Source organism: Mustela nigripes, chromosome 13 (genome assembly GCF_022355385.1).
Source record: "Mustela nigripes isolate SB6536 chromosome 13, MUSNIG.SB6536, whole genome shotgun sequence".
Lineage (NCBI taxonomy): Eukaryota > Metazoa > Chordata > Mammalia > Carnivora > Mustelidae > Mustela > Mustela nigripes.
This window is the reverse complement of record NC_081569.1, coordinates 81,891,442-81,910,863: the sequence shown is the minus strand read 5'-3', so window position 1 is coordinate 81,910,863 and position 19,422 is coordinate 81,891,442. Positions and strand designations below refer to the sequence as shown.

The window sequence follows — 19,422 nt, the reverse complement described above, 5'->3', positions numbered from 1 at the left end:
GAGAACAAAGCAAAGAAGGAACGAAGGAGGGAGGGAATTCACCATCTCTTCCACATCCACCTTCAGCTTCTATAACCTTAAAGGAAGTTTCACAATAACTCTTGCCCACACTTTTGAATTTTTAAAAATGTGTTCTCTAATTCATTGGATCCCAGTTTTCTAACCATTAAAGAGAGTAAAAAGAGTAGGAAGCATGCTAGAGAAATAAGGAGAGTTGGTCAAGAATGAGAACACGGCCATAGCCCCTCCCAAGAGATGATCAACTTGGAGGAACCAACTACTGGACTATCTGATGGATCACCAGAGTGGCTACTGAAACAACGGGCATGGCAGGTGCATTCTGAATACCACCTACCAAGCACAGCAGCAGTATCACTAAGATAACTTCTTGGTCTTCTTTAGATCCCTCTGCATCTATCAATATAACCCCATTAATTGTGGTAAGCTGACAATTTCTCACTCTCAAACCCCAAAGTAGTCTGTCTTTCAACAAAATATATTTTAGAAAATGCATGAGCAGCCTTAGACTGGGATTACCAGAATTCACATACTTCAGCTATTTATAAAATATACCCCCATGAAAGGGAGAGTAAGGAGGAGTTGTGTCCAGACCTCTACTCTGATGTCCATCAAATAACAAGCATCTACTTGGTTCTATTTGCTTAAGCTTTTGGGCAAGACATTTTTGCAGGAAGTCTCCTCGGCTTTAATACGATAATAAAAAAACACAAATTGAAAACCATCAACTAGCCAAACCTTTTCTTTTTACAAAAAAAAATCTTTTTTTTTTCCTGTAAAAAAAAAAATTCAGGGGATTTTTTTTTTTTAAAGATTTTATTTATTCATTTGACAGAGAGAGAGATCACAAGTAGGCAGAGAGGCAGGCAGAGAGAGAGGGAAGCAGGCTTCCTGCTGAGCAGACAGCCCGATGCGAGGCTCGATCCCAGGACCCTGAGATCATGACCCGAGCCGGAGGCAGAGGCCTCAACACACTGAGCCACCCAGGCGCCCCCAGGGGATTTTTAAAATAAATAGAAAACATCTGGGTCTGTATTTGTAACACAAATGTATAGGGTTATCTCTTGTATTACTGTGTGTGTGTGTGTGTGTGTGCATGTGTGCACACACATGCACACACGTGTGTTCTGATGACAGAAAGGAATTTTTAAGAATGAAAATCAAGCCATACTGGCCACAAGGAAGATCTGCCGTCTGAAGGGAGTCCACATACCCAGGCAAGGATTCCCAGGGAACATCAAGGTTCAACAGAGCCTAAGTGTAAGAGCATCCTTAGTGGAAAGAGTCTATTACCGTCCCTAATTCAACAAAGAACCATCATGTCCTCTGGCTGCAAAGCAAAGCATATAGTTTGCAGAGGAAGCTGTGCTTTATCGCTCTGTGTAATGGGCAGCCTGTTTTACTATTAAGCCCAGTGCTTTTTCAAATGGATGCTTTTGAAATACTCCAGAATGTAAGTTCATAAAAAGAGAGCATACGTATAATAAGCATGCTGACTGAATAAATAAGAATACTCAATGCCCCAATGCCCATGCCTTATACTACTACATGAGGCAAGTGGTACGAAATACTGGCGCTGTTTTCTGAAATGCATCCTTCTTGAAGTATCAAAGAGGGACCATAGTGGACAAACACTGTAAGGCACCATCTCTCGTCTATGTGATCCTCCTCCCAATCTTAGGAGAAGCTAGAATGAGGAAAGGCTTTGACCACCTGGCCATTTGTGAGCTAGGGCTGCCTCCAGCAGAAGTTAGGCACAGAGTTAAGGGAGATGATGGCAACATTATTCCATAACACCTTCCAAGTGTTATTACAAAATGACAATATTGTTTTTAGCCCATTTCCCTTAACCAGATTGACAGAATTACAGGTTGACATTATTGTGAAATTTTATGATGTATCATGTTAACTGTGCCAGTTTGATTAGCCTTGATTGACAGCCTGTACCTGAACAGAAAGTGAAATACCTCAAAAATATAAAACCAGCAAATCTTGCATGACTTTCACAATAAACACAATCTCTAGCTAATTTAATTTTTAACTAACTAGGAATTTCCTCCTAACCTCATTCTATTAAAATTTCATTTCTTTCATCCTCATCTTGAGGCTGCGGCTCGAGGAAAATAAATCCAGGCAGCAGTTATAAAATCACCGTTGGCTTTCAGAGACTTTAAATGCATTAGGAACAGGCTGCTTGCCTACCGCGGCCCTGCCCTGCATTAGCATCAGAGGAAACAGATGCACCTCAGACCTGGCACCTCTACACAAAGCCCAGGCTGAGACTGGAAGCCTTTAAAAACACAATATATGAAGCCGGAGCAAGCACCCATCCTCAGCATCACCATACCTCCTCAATGCTTCTCTCTTACAACGTCCTCATCTGTTACCCACACAGAAGTTGCTAGACTCTGAAACACCGGACTTGAAGCCAGACTACCTAGTAAATTAAGCAGAGGGGCTGGACTTTCCCCTCCGGCTCTGTAGGGTGAATCGGACCTACAATTCAATCGAGAATAAGACTGGTTATTTCCATTTACCTTGCAGATTAAAATCATTCACACTGCAGGATCTGGACATACTAAGAGGTGCAATTAGCCACCACTACCAGATTCCACTGGCCATAGGACTTGCAAACACTCCCGTACAAAACTGCACCAGAGCCAAACAGTCCCCAGGACTCAAGAATCTGCTTTACTTCATTCTTTGTATTTCTTTGGAAATCTGCAACAATTATCCTGCCAGTTTAAAATTACTGCATCACACAGGGATTATTCAGATGCTTCTCCATTCTGTTCTCTGTGGCACAGAGTAGAGACATGAGGTTTCTACAGAATGAGTCCCTGAGCTCTGTGGCAAATCAGATTCAGAGCACAAAGCGTCCACTTAAAAGCAAGCCACCTTTAAAAAATCCAATTTTTTTCAATCTCTTTTTCTTTTCAACGTGGACGGTCCATCAAGGTGGTGTTGGTTATTATTCTTATTTCCTGGGCAAACAACCAGTTGATTATCTGATTGGCAGGAAGGAAATGCGACTGCCGAGATGCACCAGGGCATAGGTTGGTAACATACCCACACAGCCTGTTAGCATGAAGCCTATGTGTCCGTTTACTCATACATACATTAGAACTTAATAAGTTTGCTATTAATCCCATCAAGTGTACATTGACACAGAAGAAAAACATGCTTAATGCCACTTTCTTGAAGATTCTGTGTGCTTTGGGCTAGTCGCTCTCTAGCTTTGCTCTCTCCTAGGGGTCCCAACCGCTTCTTCCGATTGCTCTCCTCTACAATCTGTTCCACACCCAGACAAGTAAAATATAACTCTGAGATAGAAAGCACGCTTATATTTCCAGGATCTATTTTCTAGAGTTTTGGTTTACCCTGATACTCTGAACTGTGAATATTACCTAGACCCTCAGGCTAGCAGTGGACAGTCTCAGCAAGTAGTATGAATGCAGACAATTTTAAAAGCTCTGATAGATATGCTGAAGGTTTTTAGAATGTAAAACTACACATATATTGAGTCTGTCCTTTTCCTGATGGGATTGGTCATGAAACACGCAGCTCCCAGAAAGCGGTGGAAAAGAGTTCAAACTCCACCTCCCTTAAAAGGGTGTCCAGTAGTACAAAAGACTCCATCCACTGGGAAACTCAAGGCTGTGTTGGGCAGATGGGTTAGGCAGGAGTTCCTGAGTTGGAGGGGGGTGCATTTTGATGGAAAATACTACCAGGCAAGAAGGACCATGCCAGTGTCAGGCAACAGTGCACAGTGACAGGGAGCTGGCAAGGGCAGGTTATCAAAGTCATCACGCTGGGTGTCGTGAAAGCCAGGGTGTCATCCCCATGGATTTCCAGGGCTGGAGCGGCACCAAATTTTATATATATGAGTGAGATAAAGATCAATATTTACATAGAGATACAGAGATAGATGTCTGTCCATAGCTATATGAAAAGCATGTGTGCACACACATATATACCTATATACACTCACACACAAAAAAGCAACATTGTGATAAAAAAAAAAAAAAAAAAAACAGAGGTTCTGGAGTAAGAGAATCTGCATTCAATCCTGGCTCCAAAACTTAATAGGCATATACTTTGTGCAAATAATTTAACTGCTTTAGCACCCCAGTTTCTCATCTGCAAAATAGTAATGATGGAAGAGATTATAAGGATTTACGTGTAATGATCTATGTGACGAACTTACCACATAAATTGGCACAATCCCAATATTAAAAAAATGGCTATGTATCATTATCTCTCCCCTTCCGTAACTGGGAGACATAGTTATGTCTATGAATGGCATCCTAATTTCATGAAACTCTTCTTTGATTTCACCTGTTCACTCAATAAGCACTAACTGACCACCTGCCACATGCTAGGGGCTATTGATTTCATCACTGAACATTCCCCAGGTTGGTTCATTCTAGACTCAGGTTCTATAAGGACTCAAAATGTACAAAATGTCATTTTGAAATTGTATTGTCACATTAATAATTTCTGTATAACTACCTCTGAACAATCTGACCCAACCTGGGCAATGTATATAACCTGGATAAGAAGATGCCAGATGGCTTGTGTGGACTCTTAGAGTGTACTTCCCTGGGGAAAGACAGACACTCAAGGAAGGCGTTCCTGAGTCACCAAGTGTTTAGTGCACAGAGGAGGTATGTATAAGGCCCAAATGTACATGGCCCAAAACAGATGAGAAGGCACTATAGGGCAATACTACAGAGCTCGGACTCTGGAATGGTCATTGAGGGCTGCGGCACCCACACCAGGCAGGTCTGGCTTCCCCACATGCACCTGTGCTGAGCTGTGCAGGTAGCTAACCTCTCCCCTCTGGTTTCCTGTTCCTGGCTAACCCACATCAGAGAGGTCTACAAGGAGCAAGTGGGAAATGATCGTAAAGTCACCCGCACATAACATGTGATCAGTGAACACCAGCTACTGTTACTAAGGGATATGTTTAGTCCCTTTACAAAATTTGATTTCCTCTGAAAGGAGAAAGAAAACAAAACTCTGCCTACACAAAATTACTGGAAAACACAAGAAAACAATACACTGAAAAGTACAAAATCATAGAACAAAATATGCAGTTCGGTGGAAGATTCATGTACTCCGTTCAAGAAGCCCTGAGTTCCAGTGTGATGTGCCCCCGACTAGTTCTTCAGCCGTACATTCGTCTTGAATCTCCCTTACCTTCCATTTTCTCATCTAGAAAGGAAATCCCTTTTAACTCTACATTCGAATCACGTCTCCAAACTCAAAGGGAGCCAGAGGAAGGGTATGCTGTTGAGTCTGGGCTTGAAGCACGGAGTAGGGTGGCCTTGGACTTACACCATGTAGCAAGAGAGACACTCAGGTAGAGGTCAGAGGGCGAATACCTTCAGAGACTATGGAGTAAGTAAACATGGAGAGAATGGATAAGAGGTTAACTTCGATAGAACAGGGTTAGCTAATGTAGCAGGAAAGGCATAGGTCACTGGGAAGGCAACGGGGCAGACAAAAACCAGGTGGTCTGCCCATCCCTGTGCACCTGGTCAGTCTCTCTTTCTGCTCCCTTGCTCCCACCCCACCCTTCCTAGGGACGGTATGCCTCACCTCTTCTCACTGCGGGATTCGTAATCACAAAAAAGTCTGTCGACTAATCCCTGGAAATTCCAGAACAGTTTACAGCTGCTCTAAATTGCCCCATTAAAAAATTCTTAGAGTAATCTACATTGTAAAACTTCATGTTTAACGACAAAATGAGCTTGCAGCAAGATGCCCATACAATGAAAAGCAAAGAAAGCTTCACAGCATGTCCATGAGATAGTTATTCCAAAACCATTTTTCACATACCTGCCCCCCCACCAGTAACTCCAAAACTGCAAAGTTCATTTCTTTTAACCTATATTCATATACCAGCTATTTTTAAAATTACAAATTACATTTCCAGGCTTTTGTTATCTAAAGATAAATATCCTATCTGCAAATTAGATTTTTTTCCCCATAGCATCGCTAACCATGTATCTTCCAGATGACTCCAGGGATAACCACCATTCTCAGCACAGGAAGTAGCCCAACTCCCATTTAGGAGCTGATTTTAAAGAAATCATGGCTGCTATTTCACTATGGAGAAATATCCTATTTCTATTGTATCAAAGGGATACTCCTTTGTTTCTTTTTCTATCTTCTTCACAGTGGGAAAAGTGGCAATTTCAGAAACGTAATTCTCTGAGCAAGTCAATCCTCGGCCTACAGTGGAAAAGGTTCTAAGAAAGCAGTATACTTAAAAACCACCTAATAGAAAAGTAAGAACAAGGCCAAATTTTGATGATGAAGTGCCAAGAAAGGCCTTCACCTCTTTGCTATTTCCAGTCACAATAGCATGAGACCACGATAGGGAGGATGAGGCACATTAAGTCATTCATACCAAGTTTCTATGGCCCCACAAGGAGACAACTCCCTCAGCTGAATAAGCACAAGCATTTGCTAACTGAGGATTCCTTTAATAGCATCGGGGGGCACAGTGCTGACTTCATACCCCTCTTATCAACATATGCATGTCTGTCTCACAGAGTTCTGAAAAGCAACTATTTTATTTCCATATTTACCAAACCTAGCAGATGGTTGGTACCAGGAATGAGTAAAAGCATTGGCCACACAAAGGTTTCTAACTTTCCAGGTGGTATTTCATTAAAACAAAGAAATCCTACCAAGTATGAGATATAAATACGGATCCCGAGAAAGCCCCAGAGTTAGGAGGCTGGAGGTGTCCATCCATTTAACTGGCTGCCTGATCTTGGAGCTCAACTGACTGTTTCAGGAGAGAGTAATAGTCCCTGCTCTCAAGTGTGTACCAGCCTGGGGAATGGAGACACACTAATGAGGACATCCCATAAAACGGTACAGTAAGTTCTATGACACACCCCAAGACAGGATGGGAGGAGACAGAATACAGAGCCCCACGGGAGCTCGTCAGAGAGAGCACCTAATTCAGTCTTGACTAGTGTGGAATGGTGGAAAGGATGGTATGCCTCAAGACTTAAATTCTACTCTTGGCAGGCTTAGGCTTTGAGACAGGAGTGGCAGCCCTGGGAGACATGGAGCAACAGAGGTAAGAGGTACCATCAGCACAACCCTCAGAAGACAGGAGCAAAAGAGGCTGGCACAGCGAAGGGAAAGTGTGTGAGGTGAGGGTACACAGGGCTATGGGAAAGGTGGCTCTTCAGGGCAAGGTGGAATCTTGATCATGGAGATCCTATCAAAGATGAACAAGACTTCCCTCATGTCCCTCTCACCTCTACTGTCACATAAGATTTTGTGCAATATTTACTTACAATGCCTTGAAGATTCCTACCAAAAAAAGATTCTGTTCTTAAAGAACAACGGCAGATGCTCAATATTAACTTCCATCCCTTCCTCTCCCTTTTCTTTAAAAGCAATCCATGTAGGCTCATTTCGAAGAAGGTAGAATGGATACTGAAGACTTGGTATTATGCTTTGTCTGATGCCAGAGTTATCCTAATCACTGCCTAACATCTTTAAAATTATGTCAAATCTGACTCGGAGGATGGGAGAACAGCCTCCCAGCATAGAAGAGGAACAAAGAAGGAGAAAGATGTATTTAAGAACTTTCAGGGGCGCCTGGGTGGCTCACTGGGTTAAAGCCTCTGCTTTCGGCTCAGGTCATGATCCCAGAGTCCTGGGATCGGGTCCCGCATCGGGCTCTCTGCTCAGCAGGGAGCGTGCTTCTCCGTCTCTCTCTGCCTGCCTCTCTGCCTACTTGTGACCTCCGTCTGTTAAATAAATAAATAAAATCTTAAAAAAAAAAAAAAAAAAAAAAAAGAACTTTTTACTAGAGGTGCCTGGGTGGCTCAGTGGGTTAAGCAGTTAAGCTTTTGTCTTTGGCTCAGGTCACGATCCCAGGATCCTGGGAGCAAGCTTGGAGTTGGGCTCCCTGCTCAGTCGGGACCCTGCTTCTCCCTCTGCCTCTCTCCTCCAGCTTTCTCTCTCATTCTCTATCAGATAAATAAGAAAGAAAGAAAGAAAGAAAGAAAGAAAGAAAGAAAGAAAGAAAGAAAGAAAGAAAGAAAGAAAGAAAGAAAGAAAGAAAGAAAGAAAGAACTTTCCACTAGATCATGTTCGAGACGGAACAAAGGGTAACAACATTCCTATTTCTTTCTCAGTTTATTGTTGGCTGTATTTGCTGTTCCGGGCATAGGTAATTTCATTTGGATGATCCAGATGAACAGGAGTAAGAAAATATTTGACTCAGTAGCTAAGGGGCAGGCCATAGAGTATCCAGTTTATCTTAAATGCACAATAAATTATTCCTTAAATCTTAAACCAAGAAATGGTCACTAACATTCCCATTTGATTAGAAACTACAAAGATCATCTCCCATGCATGTGTAAGAAGGTTTGGAATCACTAAGGGAGCCATCTGACTATGGCCATCTGACTATGGCAGCCCCACGTACCACCTGTTGGTTTTGTATTCCCCATGCCATTTGAGCTCAACTTCTGATTATCAGATTCTTACATTGCTCTGAGTGCCAAATGGATATTTTATTTAAAGTATGTTTTTATTCTCCATATGACTATGCTAGGAATAGAAATGAGTACTCCATAAGCCCTTTAATTAATCTTAGAGAAGAAATGTGCATGAACGACAAGTAGGAAGCCATAGACTCTCCATCTCTTTGGACCTTTGAAAAGTGTACACTAGAAGAGTGGTTATGGCATGGACTCAAAAATTGACCTGACCCTTGTTAGCTACATGCCTGTGGGCAAGTTACTTCACCCCTCTAAGCCTTGGCTTCCTCATCTGTAAAATGAGAGAGCTCATACCGACTACAGAGGAATGCTGAGAAGATTAAGTATGTTTATCATTTATAAATGATACACTGACATGACATGTGTGGGTGGGTGACAGGTACATGGAAAGTGTTCATAAACGTTACATACTATTTGATGTGAATTTTCTGTGTCCCTTAAAAATTAATTTTTTGTCATAGTACTTGAGAAAAATCATTCTAAGGTAATATAAAAGTAATCTTCTGCCAGTAATTTTTGTCCTAATAATAATCACTGAATACAATATAGGTGATCAGCTACTATAAATCATGGGGCTAGAGGCTATTCATTTCCATTAGTATCATAATTATATTTTATCAGTATCTACAGTTTCCTATAGATATTTCTCATGTATCCTACTGGCATGCACTTTCCACCTCTGCACAATCTATTTCTGGCATTGCCTCTACATTCCAATTATTTGTAATCCTGAAAGTCACAGAAAATATATAGAATTAAATCTTTAAAAAAAATTGGACACTATCTCTATGAATAAATACTGCCTTTTAAGTCATTGAAAGTATGACTCAAAAAATCAACTGAACAGTAAGGATACATGAGCTATCCTGGAAACCATATTAGTACCTGCATATTTACAACTGTACCTTTTTTCCTCCTAGTATTTGTTGGATACACTTTGGGATGGGGAAACATGTATGAGAAGTGATTTTTTGAATACCATATTTTATTTAAAAATATTAAAGATGTTTATAAAGATGGGAACAATTTAGGGAGATAAAGTAAATAAACAAAAAATAGAACTCTGAAGAAAGGAGAAAAGGGAGGAAAATTAAGAAGGTGGTAAGAGAGGCCTAAAATAGCCATGAAGTCCTCTAAACTTGAAAGAAGGAGGCCACAACCCTGATCTTCACATTGTTTTCAAGATCTGTAACATAGTGATCCACCAGTGTCTCAAGAGAACACTGAGTACCCGAAAGAGACCTTTTTCATGGGTCCTGAGAGAAAAGAAATCTGATCTATGATGATCACAACTTTCTTGTGGTCAGTACAATGAATAGTGTTTGCTTTTTTCCTAACTATTTTGTATGATGTCCCTTAAGACTCCACCCAATGCTCCACACAATTCAACCCAAGAAATTGTCTAGTGGATCAAAATGATACAGTCCATTATGACGTTTTCTGATAGATGGTAGAGAGTCACCCCTGTATCATTCTGAAGGCAAGAAAATGTGGTCAGATGATTCCTATACTTCTTTGAGAATTCTTGAAATGTTGGGTGTGTGGTGTGTGTTCATGTACATGCCCACTTCACCTTCTAGAATGTAATGGACAGTGGTAGACACCACTTCAATAAGTTTGACTGACTTCAATAAGACTGAAAAGAAAAGAGTAAACCAAGTTCTCCAAGACTTAGTAATGCCTGCACCATAGTATTTCTACTTTTATTTATGGATCGATAGAAAAGGACAATACTAAACCAAACAACCCCATCTGGTGTTAACAATTCACTATGATGAAATGAACAGCAGAACAATAATCTTGAGCCCTGAGTGACCCAACTCTGTGACCATGAGCTGGCATTTATTTCTCCGGCTCTCTCTTTAATCACATATAAAGTGAGAATTTGAACCAGTCATAACATTCAGCAATTATGGACCAAGCCTTTGTTTGACACATGGAATCAGTAATATGTATCGATGTTCATTCTCTGCATAATGAGCCCTACTCAGAAGAGAATGTGGGACAGAGCCACACGTGGACAGCTGATGAGTGATTTACAAGTTCCTAAGTACCCCCTACTCTAATGATGCTCAAGCAAGGAAGGGACAGTTATTGTAAGTCAAGGGTATGGGGTTAGACTTCTGTATTCTTTGATTCAAAGTATCCCCCATTAAAATGGATTTTAAAATATTTAGGAAGGGATCCTAATGATGAGACAGTACAAATCAGCCTTGTCTGAAAACAGGATGATACTATCCATTCAGCTGGCCTAAAAAAATAGTCATGAATCTACGTTTCCCCTCCCCCAGCCTCAGTCTCACCAGCCTATTCCCTTTCCAGTCCCGCTCCAGGCTAGCAGTCGGGCAGACTAGTTAAAAGACAATTAGTCCAATTTCACATTCTCTAGCAGCCGAAAAATTTCATGTTATTTCAGTCACAGTGGATGGATGCCAAGTTCACTGGAAGCAGCCCTGCTGATTTATCCAGTCCATTTTAATACTTTAGAAATACTGTTAAAACATGGCTGTCCTAATTACACAGGGATCAACGCACAGTGTCCCTCTCACCCAGGATTCTCCCAGAAGGGCTGCAATCAGCTACATTCCCCTTAATTTCACCATGCAATTCCAACTAATTTCATCCTAGTACAGTGCTGTCAGACAACTCCCATGCCTCTGCGGTTTTAATCGATTAGCTCAATGTCTCTATAATGCATCACCAGCTGCCAGGCACAGAACTGGACGCTTTGCAAGCATTTCAGCTAAAAGACAGTTTAATTACTACACCAGCCTCTCAAAGGCATAGGCACAAAGCCTTGGAAGCAAATTATTAAAATATTTGGTGTCAACAAGCCACTTTATAACTGAGCAAACAATGACAATCCAAAAGATGGAAATAAGGAGAAAGTCAGTTTTTAAACTGTGAGTAAGCTTTTTATGGACTCTAATATATTCAAGCAAATGGACTGGCTTCAGCCTCACTGTTTCCTGGCACTGTGTTTCCTGGTCATTCTTGGGTGGAATATAGGAATATAGGAACATTTGGGACGCTGACAGGCTTGGAACACTCTCCTTCAATGGAAAAGAAAATACAGAGGTACCTAGATTTGGCCCAGAAGTAGAATAAATGAGTCACAAGTCTCATTACCCTATACTCACAAACGATGGATTAAAACAATAAGCTCTGGTCACACATGCTTTCACTGTCAAGTTTACAAGTAAAATTAAAGTACCTGTGTGCCAAGCATATTAGATAAATATAAATCATAGTAAAGCCAGAGAACTTTCAAAAGATACTGAACTTAACCAGTTTAGTAGGACATGTTTTTCAACCATCCTGGGTATTTTTTCAACCACTCCGCGTATCAAAGAAACCAGGAAAATTGTGACCCGAAAAAATGTTCTTAGGCATGAATTAACAGTTTATACACAACTGGGCCAATATAAACAAACAAAATACAAGATTTTTTTTAAATTTTTTTTTAAGATTTTATTTATTTATTTGACAGACGGCGATCACAAGTAGGCAGAGAAGCAGGCAGAGAGAGAGGAGGAAGCAGGCTTCCTGCTGAGCAGAGAGCCTAATGTGGGGCTCGAGCCCAGGACTCTGGGATCATGACCTGAGGCGAAGGCAGAGGCTTTAACCCACTGAGCCACCCAGGTGCCACCAAAATTTATTTTTAAAAACTTATTTCTAAAGAATTTATCACGGGGCGCCTGGGTGGCTCAGTGGGTTAAGCCGCTGCCTTCGGCTCAGGTCATGATCTCAGGGTCCTGGGATCGAGTCCCGCATCGGGCTCTCTGCTCAGCAGGGAGCCTGCTTCCTCCTCTCTCTCTCTCTGCCTGCCTCTCTGCCTACTTGTGATCTCTCTCTGTCAAATAAATAAATAAAATCTTTAAAAAAAAAAAAAATAAAGAATTTATCACAAGATTCTAAACATGAGTGTCAACAGATTTCCTAAGGCCAGCAGGAAATTCAGGAAACCTACCATCTCCAGGTCCCATGACAGGGTGTCAATGGCTGATCTTTGCCTTGTTTGATATCTTTCCTTAAAGGGAGTTTGTATGTAAGTCTAAAATCAGAAAGGACCTCACTGACTACAGAACAAATGTTCCCCAAACACCTACAGACAAGAAATGTATCCAGTCTCATTATCAAAAGGAGAGTCGAGACGTCAAATGAATGCTTACCTCCTTAATCAGAGGCACATATTCAGTTAAAGATAGAAGTCAATACCTTGTTTCAAAGAGAATTTGGAATGAAAAAAATGTGTATATATTTATGCTATATATCTATGTATAGATATAAATATTCCATATATATGTATATATACATGTATAAATAGAATAATGATCTTATATTAAGTTTAGGTACGTATTTTTGCTTCTTATAAATTCATGTTCATTGAAATTGTTAACTAGGGGGCACACTCCAGATATATTACAATAGGCAGGGTATACCAGCCCAAATTCACCGAGGGGCTATCCCCCACGTGCAGGAAGGGACTAGCTATGTTACTAAGACTTATCTTTGATAGTTTCATTTAAATCATTAACCACCTCCATTTTGTATTTAATGAAAATGTGCCAGTTGGCCCCTTACTTTTCCTTTCTGTACAGCATAATGTTGACCTAGTAGTAACACTATGTGTAGTCCTTAATGCTTTTAAAATGCTTCCAATTCCAATGCTTCAAATCATATAATCCACACAGCAAGCGTCTGAGTGGAATCAACTTTATTATTTTCATTTCATAGATAAGGGAACAGAGACTCCGAGAACTTCAGTGACTTTTCCAGAATTGGAGTGGCAAAATTACGACCCAAACCCAATTCCTTCAGAGGCTCATCATATGCTCTTTCCACTATTTTGCATGATTATTAAAAAAAAAAAAAAAAATCTTAGGACCAATTGGGACAAACCTGTCTTTTATGTTAGACTGTGCTTAAGTTTTAAATATTCCATACCCAACCTTGCTACTGTTTTCATACACGTATTTTTCCAAAGATTATTGTTTTCCCATTTTCTCATTAGTTGGTTGACCGTACAATTTATCACCCGAAGTGAAACACTTTTGAAAGTAAAGGAGGTTTGTTGATAATTACACTGGAATAAATAGTTGAAGACAGGTAATGATCCCAGGCAAATGGGACAGATGGCTGTGATACCTGTGGTTGGTAACATACCACCATTGACAAAGCTTCTCTCTCAGGGCCTTCCTGTATGCTGAGACTCCAAGCTTCTGCTCAAGAACTCCAAGGTAATATAGGCTGCATGCTTTCGACATAGAGGTTTGCCTACATACCGTGTTAGGGTGCAAGGCCTTTGAATTTGTTCTCAATGAAGCCTACCAATGGGTGCTACTTGTTTACGATCTATCTGTAGACATTTCAATTTGGGTCCCTGAATAATTATTGCATCACCATTTTTACAGGTCAAAGAAGTTAAATATTGGCAATGTCACGTGGTTCAACCTGCACCCCTTGAGCATTTCTACTATTTCACTCCCAGAATGCATTGCTTTCTGAGTTACATCATACAAAATGCCAACTGCATCCTTCTCTCTACTCTTCCTTTCACCCACTGTTTTCTTGATTGCCTACCTGCTCAGAATCATTCTAAAAAGCCCTTTACCCCTAGGGTCCTCTAACCACAGTGCACACATGAATAATCCAAAGATCTTGTTAAACAAATATCTCATTCAAGAGTTCTGGGATGGGGCGAGAGATACCCTGCATTTCCAAAGGGTTTCCAGGTGACAGGAATGTCGGTACCCAGTTGGAGCAGCAAGGCTCTAGAATGCATTGTTCTGGCAGACATTACATTTTACTACCAGCCTCATCAGTCACTAGCTGATGACTCTTGGCAAGTTAATCAAGCCCCCTGAACCTCAGTCTTCACATACATAACATGATACCTATCTCATAGGCTTGTTTTGAATATTAGATGAGATGATGCACTCAAAATGATTAGCACAAGGCCTAGAACATTATTAAATGAACAAAATGAAGTAGTCCATTAGCTTTGTGTTTAATAAGCAAAACAAAGAGGACCACTGCTCTTAGGAAGTAGTTTATACATGAATTCCTGAAGTATGATATTGGGGCCCACAGTATCAGATATCCTAGGAACTTTTAGAAATGCAGATACTTGGTCCAAACCCAGACCTAATGAAAGAGCACCCCTGAGTGCAAGACCCAGGAATCTTTGTTTAATAAACTCTCCACTTGGCTTTGATGAATGGGTTAGTTTCAGAAGCACTTGGGCTTTTGCTTAGGAATAAACCTTGTAACATAGAAATATTTGCAGCGAAGTTATTTCACAGAGTTGACTTCATTTAACTATGATGTGTGTGATTCTTTTCATATCTATTACTATCCTGTTCTTCCTGATGAAATCTTCACATGCTTCCTGCTCATTTAAATTACATACACACTTGCATTAAAATTTTATGATGAGCTTCTTTATATTTTTTAAGGTAAAAGCATGACTTTGAAATGTGGAGTGATATATTTGAATTGAAAATTACTGAATTTAAGATGCTTTAATTTGAAACCTGCTTACTCTCCTTCCTTTGTTGTTCAAGCTTTTGTGATATACCTGATCTTTTAAGTAATGAGAGAATGAGTTCCCATGTATTTACACCAGATTATGTAATTAAGTTAACCTCGGAGAATTGTTAGAGTAGTGGTTTTCATATATTTGACATAATTTTCATAGTTTTTTGTAACTTTCACATCATTCTTCTTTCCTTTTCTTCTCCTATTGTCCCCTCCTTCCCCCATATCCTTGAGGTACTTTTTTTTCACTTGGCTTCTAGGACTCTATAATGTCCTAATTTACCTACCAAGTCACTGTCTGGGCTAGATCCTCATCAAGTTTGATCTATAAACATTGAAAGTCCTAAGGGCTCCACCCCCCAGCCCTCTGGCTATGAATAGCAGCTATATAGTGATAACTCTGAAAATGTGTATCCCAGCCCCTACCTCCTACCTACTTACAGACTCACATGCAACTGCCTTGACATGACCGCTCTTTAATGTTAACTTATAAAAAACTGAACTCCGAATTCTCCCCCTTCCAAGACTATTATCTGTAGCTTAGGCAAAAGCTTTGAAGCAGCCTTGGCTCCTTTCTTTCTCTCAAATCCACATCCAATCTATCCCCACATCATGTTGGACTTAACCTTCAACACACATCCTGATTACTTCTCACTGATGCCTTCTCACTTCTCCTCTCTGATGCCTTTGAGAAGGTACCCTCTTCCCTCATGTCGATCTCTAGAGCAAACAGTCTCTTGAACTAGTCTCTCTGCTTCCACTTTGGCCCCACTTAGTATACTTGCAACATAGCAACTAGAGTGATTCCTTTTATAATTCAGATCATGCGTATCACCATCTGAAACACTTTGATGGCATCCTCCTTTCTTAGATAAAATGCATAGCCTATCTCTGGCTCTGGGTATAGCCCCAACCTCATCTCTTACCACTCACTCCTTTTTCTTTTTGCCTCCAGCACTACCAACCTCCCTGCCTCTCCTAGATTCCAAACATCCCACTCCCATGAGGACTCCACATGCTGGTCCTTCTTTCTCTAACCAGGAATCTGTATAACTCGCTTCCTCACTTCACAGGCTCTTGCTTAAGTATTAGCTATCAGAGAGACATTAAACCCTTGGAATACCATCTAATATGCACCCACGATTACACCTGATTCCTTCACCCTACCTTTTATTTGGGTAGCACCCATTATTAAGCTATCCGTTCACTGATCTTCTCTGACAAAAAATAAATTCCATGAAAGCAGGTATTTGCTATGTTCATTTCCCTATTCCAAGTATCTGGTGTGTAGTAGGCATTCAGTAAATACTTGGCAATTTCAACAACAACAACAACAACAACAAAAATGGAGCCCAGATATGGTGAATTGCATATGGTAGCCAGCTAACCAGGGCCAGAGTTGTGCCTAGAAACAAGATTTTCAGCTTTCCAACATCATGCCTCTCCCATTTGACCACAATGCCTCCCTACTTGATTATATCTCTTGAAAATCAAGTAATTCTTTACAACGGCAGCCAAGGTCTTTTTTAAATGGCTGGCATTTCTGTGTTTCTGGATTTTTTTTTCTATTTAAAAAAAAAAACAAAAACAAAAATCACTTGGCACACTATCTAAATGTCATCCTATATTGCTCTCTGGTCCCCTTACACGGCTTGATTTTTCTTTGTAGCATTGATCATGGCATTACATGTGTATTTTCCTACTTTCTCCTCAACAAGAAATGTAAGCTTGATGGCTGGATGGCTTTGTTATCTTCACATCTATATTCCAAATACCTGGCATGTAGTGGGCTTTCCAGAAGCATGCCATGAGTGAATGAACAAACACAGACTTCTATTCCAACAACTAATCTTTCCGAAAGCCAGATTTCTACTTAGAAAAAACAAAACTTTCTGTGAGAAGAGTATTTATATGTTTACAGACACTCTGCTATCATATTATCATTTATCGTAAGGCATGAGAAAATAATAATTTATGTTTATAATAATTTATAAGTGCTTTCTATATGCCAAGTACTTTATGTTCATTATCGCTGATCCTCACAATAAACCTGTGAAATTAATTACCATTATGATACTCATTTTACAGATGAAGGAACTACATAAAGCCCATCTTTAGAGAAAAAAAAAGTTACTTATCTAGGGTCTCAGAGTTAGTAAATGATGAACTTGGGATTCACGTTAGAGTCAATGTTGTCTGACTTGGAAATCCGTAAGCTTTCTAATAAACCATATCACTTCCTTTTTTTTTTTTTAAGATTTTTATTTATTTATTTGACAGACAAGGATCATAAGCAGGCAGAGAGGCAGGCAGAGAGAGAGAGAGGGATCATGACCCGAGCTGAAGGCAGAGGCTTTAGCCCACTGAGCCACCCAGGCGCCCCTACCATACCACTTCCTTAAAATTAGAATAACATTCTTGGGAATAATTATTATTGCCCACAGCAGGGAGACCAGGGGACAGGAATACATGTTTGGTTTTGTAGTTACTTCTGTCATGGCTAAAGATCACTGGTTCGGGTAAAGTCTGTCAGATGTAGTACGTAAACCTTGCTGATAGCCATGGCAACTAGAGAAAAATTAATTCCCCCTAATCGTTGTGATAACTGCATTCACTCCCACCCTTGCTCCTGGGCTCCCCACCCCAGCATGTTTGTAACACTTCTTGCAAGTCATAGGAATAGTGCATTCACAGCTCTTTAACAAATTCCTCCGGGCAAATTAATCCTACTTTTGGTGCGCAAATGATGAACATCAATGAATCCTAGGTCTAGAGCTAATGCAATCATCAATACGGGGCACCCTGCTCGCCCCAGCCAGCACAGCCAGCCTCAAGATGGGAAGCATGAAATGGGCAAGCATCTACACAGCCAATCGCGAGGGTGAAACCAGAGTGTAGACATCTTTGGTGTTTTCTTTCTTTCTTTCTTTTGCTTTTTTTTTTTTAAGATTTTATTTATTTGTCAGGGAGAGAGTGTGTGCACAAGCAGTGGAAGCGGCAGGCAGAGGGAGAAGCAGACTACCCGCTGAGCAAGAAGCCCTGGATTCCAGGACTCCAGGATCATGACCTGAGCCGAAGGCAGATGCTTAAAGGCAGAGCCACCCAGGCGTCCCACTTTGGTGTTTTGATAGGAAACGAAGCACTACAAAGACGAGAATAACTTCATTGTGTGCTTTGACACTGAAAAGTGAGAGAATATCTAAGTATCTAAAGATTCCCATGCAGTTTTGTGGCTTTGATTTCCTAAAAATTAGATTGGTGAAATTATATTTTGAAAGGATCTGGCCTTTACTGACACGGGGCTCCTTGATCAAATAATCAAATTATACGCATTTGTTGTGACTACATACTAAGTTCCTTCATCAAAGGCCAGCAGGAAAAAATAAAGAAGAAAAGGAGGAAAACAACTGGGAATACTGTCACTCAAGTCAGACTGCTGATTGTAGACAGGCCCCTGAAAAAATGAATTCTACCTCAGCTGCTTCCCTTTCGGGTTAGACTTCACAAGGAAGCAAAATTACTTAATTCATTATCAACCTACCTTGATTTAGATCTATGCATGTGAAAATCTCTGTTACAAATTTTAATGGCACTATTCCCTCTCTACAGGATACTGTTGAATTGGTTTGGTGAAATAGGAGTGAATCACATCAAAGTGGTGGGCTACATTTTATAATATATCTAAATAACTATCCCATTTTCCCAGCATGTTGCTATGCATTTTAAGTATTAATATTATGACTCCGGTTTAGAAGAATGTAGCCTTTTTCTTTAAAATAAATTTTCTTGCTCTTTTAGTACTGTTAAAATTGGGCTGGATTTTAAGTGGCTAACGAGTAATAAAAGAGCAATATCTGCTGCAGGGAACCACAAAAAACATGCTGGCGGGCTCATAAAATATGTTCATGCAAGTCACTTGCAGATACATCATTCTGATACAGTAATGGTTTTTCCAAACTAAGTGGGCTCCCTTTTGTAGCTACACTTTATTATCTGGATTCTTATTTTCACTCTTACCCCTGGATCTTCAGAGAGAAGCATTTTTTCTCGCATGCGTATTTGTAAATAAAGAGAAGCAGCTAGGGTCAAGAGAAAAGCAGCAGACTTAGGATTCAGATATGAGAACTCGCACAGGCGCTGCCAGGGCTGGGCTCCTAGGACTTCAATTTGGGGCCGTGTTTCCGGTTCTTCAACTGATGTAATGAAAAGGAGCCTCCAATTTTTCTTACAACAAAATTTAGCCCTTTAAAACCCAAACAAACAAACAAACAAACAAACAAAAAGCTGCCAGATTCCTGGCATGTGTATCTTAATGGGGAGG

The 19,422-nt window shown here is 40.4% G+C and overlaps 1 protein-coding gene across 6 annotated transcripts in view; it reads right to left on the bottom strand.

Annotated features, from left to right (window-relative positions):
- The window catches only part of NPAS3 (neuronal PAS domain protein 3), an 841,582-nt gene that overhangs the window by 509,596 nt on the left and 312,564 nt on the right, over positions 1–19,422 (bottom strand). The gene's annotated exons all lie outside the window — the stretch shown is intronic.